Raw genomic sequence first — 11834 nt, 5'->3', positions numbered from 1 at the left:
ACAGCACTAGAGAAAACAATCCTCAAAGCCATGTGGAATCAGAAGACACCTAGAATAGAAAATCCTGGGCAACAAAGACCAAAGCAAGAGACCTCAGCATGCCAGATTTCAAGGTATATTACAAAGCTACATGGATAGAAAGAGCATGGTAGTGGCATTAGAACAGATCTGTGAATCATTGGAACAGAATAAAAAATGTAGAAATGACCACAGAGGGCCTTGGCACTCAGGAAGCAGGAGGATCCCCACAACTTCGAGGCCAGCCTGGCCTACATAGTCAGGTCAAGGCCAGGCTGAACTGCATAGTGAGAGCCTGTCTCAAAAAAACAAACACACACAAACACAAACAAACAAAAATAAAAAACAACTCCAGACACCTTCAGCCATCTGATGTTTGACAAAGGGACCAAAAACATTCTGGAGGAAGATAGAGTCTTTAGCAAATGATTCTAGGAAAACTGGCTTTCCATGTGCAGAACATTGAGCATAGACTCGTGTATGTCAACAGGTACTAAACTATAATCAAAACACATCAGGTACATAAATATTAAAGCAGAATCACTCAACATGCTGGAGGACAAAATATGTACAACTCTTGTGGTCAGGGTTGTAGGCAAGGACTTGTTGAACAGAACCTAATGACATGAGAAATAACATCAAGAATTCACAAATGGGATCACATCAAATTAAAAAGCTTCTTCACACCCAAACAAACAACCAACAGAGTGCTGAGATAGCCTACAGGATGGCAAAAATATTCTGCCACCTATGTTTCCAATAGATGACCCATACCTGACATATGTAAACTAAGAAAGAAATTAGATCTCCCAAAATCAAAGATCAAATCTGGGCAACTGACAGGAATAGACACGTCCCTGAAGAAGAAAGAAACCCAAAGTATACATAAATTAAAGAGCAAAAGAAAAGATACATGACAGGAAACAGGAATAGAGACCTTTGCAAACGAGAAGAGGGCCAAGAAGGGAGGCGAAGGCGAGAGGAGCAGGGAGGCAAAGAGAATCAAGATGTGTCCCGCACAGGTACCATCGACCCATGATGGACGCAATCATTATGTATCAAAAACACACATTACTTCTTTTAAAGGTATCTGTATTTTGCTTCCAACCTCTCCAGGACCTGAGCGGCACCTGTGCTTTCATTCTTAAAGATCTTTTCGCTGGTCCTCCTGAGGAAAGAGCAGGCTTATCAACCAAATCATGTTTTGCAGGAGTTGCAGAGCCTGGCTGCCAGGGTTAGCAGTTACCTTGTGTAGACTTAGGGTACTTTTAGGCCCCATCCCCTCGGATGAGACAGGGAAGGGAAGAGGCTGTCCTGAAGTGTCTGTGCCACTAACCTCAACTCTCAAGCTAAGAAGACCACGAGGTAACACAGTGCTCAGCCTGAGCTCCCGCCTCTGCTCACGCCAGGTCACTGCGTGTCCTGTGGGCACCTCAGTTACTGATGCTTCCACCACAGGCCGGGCCTGCCCTTCTCCTGTCCAGTGCATGCCCATTCCTTGCTCACATGTTGCAAAGATACATCACACAAGCAGGCCATAGCATTTATCTCCTAGCTGGCAACCAAAACAGAATGCTTACATTGAAATTCTCTATGCCAAACATCAGACCTTATTTTGTATTAATTTAAACTACCTTGTTATAATAGAGTTCTGAAACTGTTAAGCTTTGACTTGACAGGAAGTATTTTCTCTAAGCAGGTGAAATGACAGGAGATGTTTCATGCAGCCTGCCAAGTTTAACAGTGAAGCTGAAGGTACCATTGAAATCTGAACTCTATTATAATAGTCATGGTACAAAAGAGAGGAAAAGAAAGTACTCTAAACTATATAACTGCATGTATATTTAAGTGTATAAGATAGAAAATGATATCACAGAGTTTTATTGGATCAATGAACAGAACTGTTTGCAGTATCATTGATGGAATGTCCACTTTACAAGCTTTAATTTTGTGACTTGAACAATTATTTCTAAGATGACAATATGTAATCCATTAACTAGTGATTTCCTACTGTTCATTTTTTTTCTGTAAATCTGTATAACTTGTACCCTTTCCCTGCTTTTTTTTTCTTTTCTCCTTAAATAAAATTTAAAAAAAATAAAATAAAAATAAACTTGGCAGGCTGAAGGCCCACATGCTAAAGGGTAAAGGTCACCCCCAGGGCGGTGCCAGGGGGAGGGGTAAACCTTGAAGAGGTGTGGCCTAGTGAGAGATTTTGACTTCTTTCCCTGAGTTGGGTGGTTTCTCTCTGCCACATTGGCCCACCATGCTGTGCTGTTTTCCAAGGGCCAAAGCAGTAAGAACAACAGTGTAATGAATCCTGGACCGGAACCTTGCAAACTGAGCCAGTGGATATCATTTCTGTATAACATCATCAGTATCCTACACATTTGCTATATTAGAAAAAACTTAATAGGGTAACCAATACACATTTCTACAATTAAACAGAAAAGGAATTGAGAAAGGAACCAAAGTGATAGACCACAAAACAAAACAAAGACATGGGCAATAATGGAGGAAATGAACAAAACTAATAAAGACATAAGATGTGAGAAACAAAGGTCACAGTAAATAAAAATCAATGGAATAAAATATGAAAGTCCAAGTGAGAGACTGAAGAATGGTAACAAAGTAGGATCCAACTCTGTGCTGTCACTGTGCAGTTTAGAGTCTAAACTAGGAATAAGTGGAAAGTGGAAGGACAGAAAATACTGAAGAACACACCAATGAACAATTCTAGTAGGAGAATTCAATCCCAAAAATTCAGTCATAAATATATTAAGCAGCAAGCAGAGCAATAAAAAAAAAAACTGGAATAAAACTCTAAAGTGGTTAGACCTCAGAGATATCTACTGTGCACCATTCAGGAGCCCTAACACAGGGCGTTTGTCCCAATTTTACATGAAACATTCCCTAAGTCCCATATGTGAGGTTATGATCAGGATATTGTGAAAATCCCAAGTCATACAAAGTAGCTATTCTGACCACAGGGGATGAACCTGGGGTGCAGTACCCAGAAGTTCCACAGTGTTAGAAAGCTTTGACTTGACAGGAAGTATCTTCTCTCAGCAGGTGGAAGGACAGGAGATGTTTCTAACCAAGGAACAAGAAGAAAACAAAAGAACTCTGCTGAAACTAAGTAACACAACTAGAAAGGCTCCTGGGCTCCTGGGCTCCTGGGCTCCTGGGCTCCTGGGCTCCTGGGCTCCTGGGCTCCTGGGCTCCTGGGCTCCTGGGCTCCTGGGCTCCTGGGCTCCTGGGCTCCTGGGCTCCTGGGCTCCTGGGCTCCTGGGCTCCTGGGCTCCTGGGCTCCTGGGCTCCTGGGCTCCTGGGCTCCTGGGCTCCTGGGCTCCTGGGCTCCTGGGCTCCTGGGCTCCTGGGCTCCTGGGCTCCTGGGCTCCTGGGCTCCTGGGCTCCTGGGCTCCTGGGCTCCTGGGCTCCTGGGCTCCTGGGCTCCTGGGCTCCTGGGCTCCTGGGCTCCTGGGCTCCTGGGCTCCTGGGCTCCTGGGCTCCTGGGCTCCTGGGCTCCTGGGCTCCTGGGCTCCTGGGCTCCTGGGCTCCTGGGCTCCTGGGCTCCTGGGCTCCTGGGCTCCTGGGCTCCTGGGCTCCTGGGCTCCTGGGCTCCTGGGCTCCTGGGCTCCTGGGCTCCTGGGCTCCTGGGCTCCTGGGCTCCTGGGCTCCTGGGCTCCTGGGCTCCTGGGCTCCTGGGCTCCTGGGCTCCTGGGCTCCTGGGCTCCTGGGCTCCTGGGCTCCTGGGCTCCTGGGCTCCTGGGCTCCTGGGCTCCTGGGCTCCTGGGCTCCTGGGCTCCTGGGCTCCTGGGCTCCTGGGCTCCTGGGCTCCTGGGCTCCTGGGCTCCTGGGCTCCTGGGCTCCTGGGCTCCTGGGCTCCTGGGCTCCTGGGCTCCTGGGCTCCTGGGCTCCTACCATCACTGACGCTGACACTGACAGGAGCCCAGAAGCCCTGAAACCCAGGAGCCCAGGAGACCAGGAGCCCAGAAGCCCAAGTTCCCAGGAGCCCAGGAGCCCAGGAGCCCAGGAGCCCAGGAGCCTAGGAGCCCAGAAACCCAGGAGCCCAGGAGCCCAGGAGCCCAGGAACCCAGGAACCCAGGAGCCCAGGAGCCCAGGAACCCAGGAGCCCAGGAGCCCAGGAGCCCAGGCATGACTTTGTACTTGGCAAGTCTGAACTGCAGAGGAAAGTCTTCGTGTTCCCTTGTACCACTAGACTGTGCTTTCTTGGCTTGTGCCTCAGAGGTGAGGAGTGTTCCCTGGGCTGAATCACATAGTCAGAGGTGGCTGGATCCTAGTAGCTGCCCTTCCCTGGTGAGGATGGAGACAGCCAGTGCTGGTTTGTCTGGGCATTAGCATTTGGAGGAAACTTAGGATATTTGTACATAGCTTGTTTATATTTACATCTCTTTTCCCTACTTTGTCAATTTATTCAATAATTTTAATTATATCGGTATGGACTCACGAGTTTTTGTGGTATTGATTTGGTGGCTCACTGAGCAGCATTGTGTGCAGAGGCCTTGAAGGCCAGCTTCCTCCTAACTTTGCCCCCTTGAGAAGCAGGAAGGCCAAGGTTAGAGGCCGGCTTGGGTGGGTGGTTTGAGGCAGCCTTGCTTCTCACATCCCTGGGTTCCCCAAGGCCCTGTCTCCTCACATTGAAGACATGCTCAGTGCCCTAACTGTGGTTATAAGTTCTGGGTGCACCCATATCTTCCCTTGGTTTGGCCCCTTGTTGAACCGGAAGCTGTCACCATCACTAAGCCTGAGCTCTAGCCAGGCTTTACCTTGGATAAGGGCTGAGCTTTACCTTGGAGAAAGGCCATCTGCTGTTCCAGACTTGGGTCGGAGCACTGGGCATGTAGGTGGCTGTGGCAGAGGCAGCTGCGATTGAAGTTCCAGAAGGGAAAAGAGCCTGGGTGACATTAGAAGCTGCCTGGGAGCCGTCCAAGATGCCTGAGGTCGTGTTTGTGAGACAGGATCCCCAAAGGCTGCCTGTGCTGGGCTCCAGGAGGCTGGCTGACCTGAAACAGGAGGTGGGGCCAGGCCTAGAGCTGGAGCTGCCAGGGCCCAGAAACGGAGACCATGGGTAGAGGTGGCTGCTCCTTGCTGCTGCCCATCAGCGGCCCCCAGGGTGGGCAGGGTGCTAGAGGAACACTAAGAGCGCCGTTTATGTGGGGGTGCACCAATGCTCAAGCTCTGTCCTAGCCAGTAAGAGGCTGCCCTCTTGCTGCCCCTGGTCCTTGCCACATTCAGCTGTGCAGATGGGAAGGAGATCCCACTGGTGCCAGGGGGAGGCGCCGGAAAAAGAGAATTGTGTGGGGCTGCCACATATGCGGAGGTCGGCCCAAAGGTGGGCCACACCTGGGGAGCAGAGCCCATGGCTATGGCTATGCTGCCACTGGGCGGTGCCACAGTCATCTGCACAGATGGGAAGGAGTTCCCACTGGTGCCAGCCGGAGCCCCCTGGGAAAGAAGATCAGGTGGAGGTGTGGTATCCATAGGCTCTACACCAGTGTCAGTCCCTGACTGGGGAGCAGAGGATGTGCCTGTGGCTGTACTGCCACTCAGTGGTGCCATAGTCATCTGTGCAGATGAAAAGGAGTTCCCACTGGTGCCAGTGGGTGCACCCTGGGGAAGAGGATCAGGTGGAGGTGTGGTATCCATTGGTTCTACACCAGTGTCAGTCCCTGTCTGCAGAGCAGAGGATGTGCCTGTGGCTGTGCTGCCCCTGGGTGGTGCCATAGACATCTGTACATATGGAAAGGAGTTCCCACTGGTGCCAGCAGGAGCCCCCTGGGGAAGAGGATCAGGTGGAGGTGTGGTATCCATAGGTTCTACTCCGGTGTCAGTCCCTGTCTGGGGAGCAGAGGACGTGCCTGTGGCTGTGCTGCCCCTGGGTGGTGCCATAGACATCTGTACAGATGGAAAGGAGTTCCCACTGGTGCCAGCAGGAGCCCCCCCGGGAAGAGGATCAGCTGGAGGTGTGGTATCCATAGGTTCTACTCCGGTGTCAGTCCCTGTCTGGGGAGCAGAGGATGTGCCTGTGGCTGTGCTGCCACTGGGTGGTGCCACAGTCACCTGTGCAGAGGGGAAGTAGTTCACATTGGTGTCAGTGGGAGGCCCAGGAATAAGAGAATTGTGTGGGGGTGTGATATATATAGGTGTTGCCCCAAAGCTGTGCCCCATCTGGGGCCCAGAGCCCATGGCTATAGCTGTACTGCCACTGGGCGGTGCCACACTAATCTGTGTAGATGGGAAGGAGTTCCCACTGGTGCCAGAGGGAGGCCCCGGAAGAGGAGCATTGTGTGGAGGTATGATGTATATGAAGGACGGCCCAAAGCTGGGACCCACCTGGGGATCAGAGCCCATGGCTATGGATGTACTGCCACTGGGCGGTGCCACAGTCATCTGTGTAGATGGGAAGAAGTTCCCACTGGTGCCAGTGGGAGGCCCCGGAGGAGGAGCATTGTGTGGGTGTGTGACGTATATAGAGGACAGCCCAAAGCTGGGCACCACCTGGGGACCAGAGCCCATGGCTATGGATGTACTGCCACTGGGCGGTGCCACAGTCATCTGTGTAGATGGGAAGGAGTTCCCACTGGTGTTAGTGGGAGGCCCCGGAAGAGGAGCATTGTGTGGAGGTATGACGTATATGGAGGACGGCCCAAAGCTAGGCATCACTTGGGGACCAGAGCCCATGGCTATGACTGTACTGCCACTGGGCGGTGCCACAGTCATCTGTGCAGATGGAAAGGAGTTCCCACTGGTGCCATTGGGAGGCGCCGGAAGAAGAGAATTGTGTGGGGCTGTCACATATGTAGAGGTCGGCCCAAAGCTGGGCACCACCTGGGGACCAGATCCCATGGCTATGGCTGTACTGCCACTGGGCGGTGCCACAGTCATCTGTGTAGATGGGAAGGAGTTCCCACTGGTGCCAGTGCGTGCACCCTGGGGAAGAGGATCAGGTGGAGGTGTGGTATCCATTGGTTCTACACCAGTGTCAGTTCCTGACTGGGGACCGGAGCCCATGGCTATGGCTGTGCTGCCAAGGGGCAGTGTCACAGTTGGCTGTGCAGAGAGGAGGGAGCTGCCACTGGTGTCAGGGGCCAGAGGCCCAGAAAGGAGAGGATCAGGTGGAGGTGTGATGTCCATTGGAAGCTCTATTCTGTTAGTGTCTGTGTGTACAGCAGAGGCTGTAGCTGTGGCTGGAGATGTCAGTGTCTTCCCAGAGCCCAGGAAGGGCTTCTCCTTTCTGTTCTTACTCTTCCCTGCAGGCACAGTGGATGGAGGTCCAGTCCCTGGGGCAGCCATGGGAGCAGAGCCCAAAGGCTCCATGCATTTGTTATCTTTGGGGGCCTTCTTTCTGTTCTTACCTTTCCCTGCTGGAATGGTGTCTGGAGGAGCAGTCCCTGGGGCAGCCAGGGGAGCAGAGCCTAAAGGCTCCCTGCTTGTCTTCTCTTTGGGGGCCTTCTTTCTGTTCTTACCTTTCCCTGCTGGAATGGTGTCTGGAGGAGCAGTCCCTGGGGCAGCCAGGGGAGCACAGCAGAAAAGCCCTGAGAGGTCAAAGACCTCAGGGGACTTGTCCCTTTTGTTCTTAACCTTCCCCACTGGATTGGTGTCTGGAAGATCAGTCTCTGAGGAAGCCAGGGGAGCACAGCAGAAAAGCCCTGAGAGGTCAAAGACCTCAGGGGACTTGTCCCTTTTGATCTTAACCTTCCCCACTGGATTGGTGTGTGGAACATCAGTCCCTGGGGCAGCCAGGGGAGCAGAGCAGGAAGGCTCTGTGGGGTCAAAGACCTCAGGGGCCTTCTCCCTTTTGTTCTTACCCTTCCCTGTTGGAATGGTGTCTGGAGGAGCAGTCCCTTGGGCAGCCAGGGGAGCAGAGCAGAAAAGCTGTGTGTGGTCAAAGACCTCAGAGGCCTTCTCCCTTTTGTTCTTTCTCTTCCCTGTTGGAATGGTGTCTGGAGGAGCTGTCCCTGGGGCAGCCAGGGGAGCAGAGCAGAAAAGCTGTGTGGGGTCAAAGACCTCAGGGGCCTTCTCCCTTTTCTTCTTACCTATCATAACCTTCCCTGTTGGAATGGTGTCTGGACGAGCTGTCCCTGGAGTAGCCAGGGGAGCAGAGCAGAAAAGCTGTGTGGGGTCCAAGACCTCAGGGGCCTTCTCCCTTTTCTTCTTACCTGTCATAACCTTCCCTGTTGGAATGGTGTGTGGAGGAGCTGTCCCTGGAGCAGCCAGGGGAGCAGAGCAGAAAAGCTGTGTGGGGTCCAAGACCTCAGGGGCCTTCTTCCTTTTGTTCTTACCCTTCCCTGTTGGAATGGTATGTGGAGGCGCTGTCCCTGGGACAGTCAGGGGAGCAGAGCAGGAAGGCTCTGTGGCATCAAAGATCTTAGGGGCCCTTTCTGTTCTTAGGGCCCTCTTTCTGTTCTTACCTTTCCCTGCAGGGATCATGGGTGGATCAGTACCTGGCAGAGGCTGGGAAGCAGAGCAGGAAGGCTGAGGGCTACTGGTGAGGGTGGAGTCCTGCTGCTTTCTGTGGTTACTCTCCCCCGCAGAGATCAAGGGTTCAGGAGCAGTACCTGTGGCAGGCAGGGGAGGAGGGCAGACAGGCTGTGTGGTGCTGCTGATGTCTAGGGCCTGCAACTTACCCATCAGCCTGGCATTCAGAAGTTGGAATGCTGCCTCCTTCTCCTGATCTATGTGCTCCACGGTGATCTTATAGCTCAGTTCCGGAGGTGGTGGCAGCCTGAGGGGTGGCCCTTGGCGACGCCTCAGGAGAGGGATCTTTCTTCTTCCTAGGCCAGCACCCTCTGGTGTCATCTCGTGGTCCTTTCTGGTTTCTTCGTGTCTGGATGGTGTGTCTGCCACCACCTCGTTCCCGGGCTTGAGGGGAACTTGGGGGGCCGAACACGGTTGCTGGAGGCTGTCCTGCCTGGCCGCCTTCAGATCTTTGGTGGAGCCCGGGGGCGGCCTGATGTGCGAAGGGGCTGCAGCCCTCCTGCGCTGTCCCGGCAGCCCCCCGGTGGAGCTGTAGGAGCTGCTGATGGCATCTCGCTTCGTGGAGCTCACACAGGAGGGCTGGGGGGAGGGGGCAGCTGGAGCTCTGGCCCTCTGCCTGCGGTGGTCTGTGCTCAGAGGCCCAGGCCTGGGGACATAAGGCACCTGGCCTCGCCGGCCCACCACGGGCCTGAAGGCGGACGGGGGCCTCGCAGCCTCCTGGGCGGCCCTCCTCTGCTGAGCCTCCTGCCTCAAGAGCCAAATGCCCGAGCAGTCCCTGCGGGAGGACCTACGGCTGCTGCTGCGGCGTGTCTGAAAATCGTCTGCGGGAAGCACTGGCCTCCCCAGAAGAGAGCCTACCTGTTGGCCCATGGGCCCCAAGGGCCGCAAGGGCCTCAAGGGCCTCAAGGGCCAAAAGGGCCTGCAGGTAGGGGAACAGTGCTCCGGGCACTCTTGCCCAGAGCACTGAGGTCAAGCCCGGGATGCCTGATGCCTGATGCCAGACGTCAGGACCGGATCCGCGGGCACACTGGCTAAGCGGGATGCGCCCACCCAGGGCTCTGGGCAGGTGCCGAGAGGGGCCCACAAAGGTGGGCCCTTGGGGCAAGTTCCTGCCCCCGCGGGCAGGGAGCAGGGCTGCGGGGCAAAGCTAGCCCCGCCGCACTGCTCCCCGGAACTATTGGGGAACGGGGGATACTTCTATCCCAGACCTTGGCAGAGCGCACTGCTTGGAGCAGCCAACTGCTCTGCCGCCTGAACCGCAATGCTTTGTTGCTGGGACGCGGCTTCGCAGCTCGAGACCAAAACCCGCCCCGCAGGCGGGTGCTCAGGCCCGCGTGCCCGCGTGCACAAACGGTCAAAAGCCGCACGCCCGGCGCGTTTGCAACATTTTGTAACTTTCCCGGGAGGGCGGTCCCTCTGCCTCTGTGCAGCAAGATGGGGACAGGAGCCCGCGACCCTGAGGGATTGCCACTGCTTGCAAACAGGCTGCAGGTTTCCCGCCCTCCTACCCGGGCTGAGGCGGACAGCTAAGGGGAAATGAGCTGCTGCAGTCCCTTGAGGGCCCTGATGCAGAGCCCTGGGGCTGTCACCTGTGGGCCCTGATCCTAGGAGGAGGGACTAGGGGAGCAGGGTTCCTGCCTGAGCCCTGCCTGGGACACTTGAAAGCTTTGGCATCAGGCTTTTGCATCTTCCTGCTCTTGCCCTGTGTGTGAACTGAAGAGGAGAGTAACCAGCATCAGATATCCAAACAGGTAGCATTCCTTTCCTCCTCTTTGATTCCTGAAGTTACACCCTGCCTGTTTCTGCCTTTTACCCTCAACCTGAAGGAAATCCCTTCGTGTATTTCTGTAGCAAGCTTTCTAGTAATAAATTATCTCTAGTTTTTTGTTTACCTCCCTCCTTTAACCTTTGTATTTATTTTTGTTTCGGCCTCAGTTGTTATATCAGACATATATAGTACCTGGTGATCTTTTCTTTCAGCCCTGAAAGATATATATTATTTTTCATGACCCTTGGCATACTAGGAAGGAAACTGATTAACAGTTAGGTCACACTGGCTAAAATAGTACAATTATCAATGACAATAGCAAGAAAAATCCTAAAAAATGATAAATTCTGGTTACTATTAATTTGCCATCTTTAACTGTATGAACTATACTTGTGGTTATGTAACAAAATCTAATGTGAGCCAGAAAACTGTATGCAGTAAACAAGTCCTCTATATGGTGATTTTACGCTCTGGAGAAAATTCAAAAGGAGTTGGGAAAAACAGATAAATAAGAGAAGAGGAAAAGATTAGAAGCAAGGCTTGAAAGCAAAGAAAGATCAGGCAAAACTTTGGAAACTGGTGAAGAATACAGGAGGAAAGGAGAGCAGGAAGAAATAACAGAACAACAAAATTAGAAACCATGTTTACACTCATATGAAAACAATAATTATCAAAACACACAGAGAGAGAGAAAGAGAGGAGAAGAAGAAGAAAAATGTCCATTCAAGGCATGTCTCTGCTGTCACTAGTAGACGATGTGGGCAGACAGAGCCCAGATCTGAGTTGATTAATCCCAGAAAACCAGCTGTAGCTTTAGGGTGGGGTAGTGAATAATACAGCAAGCCTGCAACTTTAGGTCTACTGAAGTTCAGGCTGGTTTCTGACTTTGAGGCTGGAACCAGATTTTTTTCCATCCTGCAACAATCTGTGCACCTCCTGCCAGCTTTAACTCAGCTCCTTGACCTTCTGCTGACTTGAACTTGGATGCCCAACTCTGTCAGTGAAGGCCACTAGATGGAATGCACAGCTACTCTGAGTTCTGAGCTCAGTTGGACCCTCTCTAAGATGCTACCGGCCAGCCAATTGCCCTCTCCTGGGGGACATTTGAACCTGAATAACTCACCACTGCATTCCGCTGTGTCAACTGCTCTGTTTCTCCACAGGTTTATGGTGCATTTCTCCATGGAGGCATTTGAGGGCACCAGTAGTCACTGTGCATCTGCAGGTGGGAGCCACCCAGTCCACATAGTGAGCTCAGGCTCAGGGAGAAAGTGCTGCCTGCACCTCCTTCTTCTTCTTCATTGAAGTCTCTCTCTTTACTCTTTCCACCGACTTCAGGTATCCCTTCAGATCTTTTATCAGTCCTAGAGACCCATTTCTCTCTTTTTTCTCTTCCTCACATTGCTACATTCCAGTGTGTGGACACTAAATCTCAGGAAGGCTCTTTCTCTGCTGCTCATCACCCTGCATCTTCCTGAAAGTCCTCCAGAAATATTTTTTGAATGCCAATATGTGTACGTCCCTGTGCTAGTACTGGGAATATAAT

The sequence above is a fragment of the Cavia porcellus genome, unplaced genomic scaffold (assembly GCF_034190915.1).
Source record: "Cavia porcellus strain 051 isolate PalLab524CR breed Dunkin Hartley unplaced genomic scaffold, mCavPor4.1 scaffold_11, whole genome shotgun sequence".
NCBI classification, from domain to species: Eukaryota; Metazoa; Chordata; class Mammalia; order Rodentia; family Caviidae; genus Cavia; species Cavia porcellus.
The sequence above is the reverse complement of the archived record's forward strand: the minus strand, read 5'-3'. Positions refer to the sequence as shown.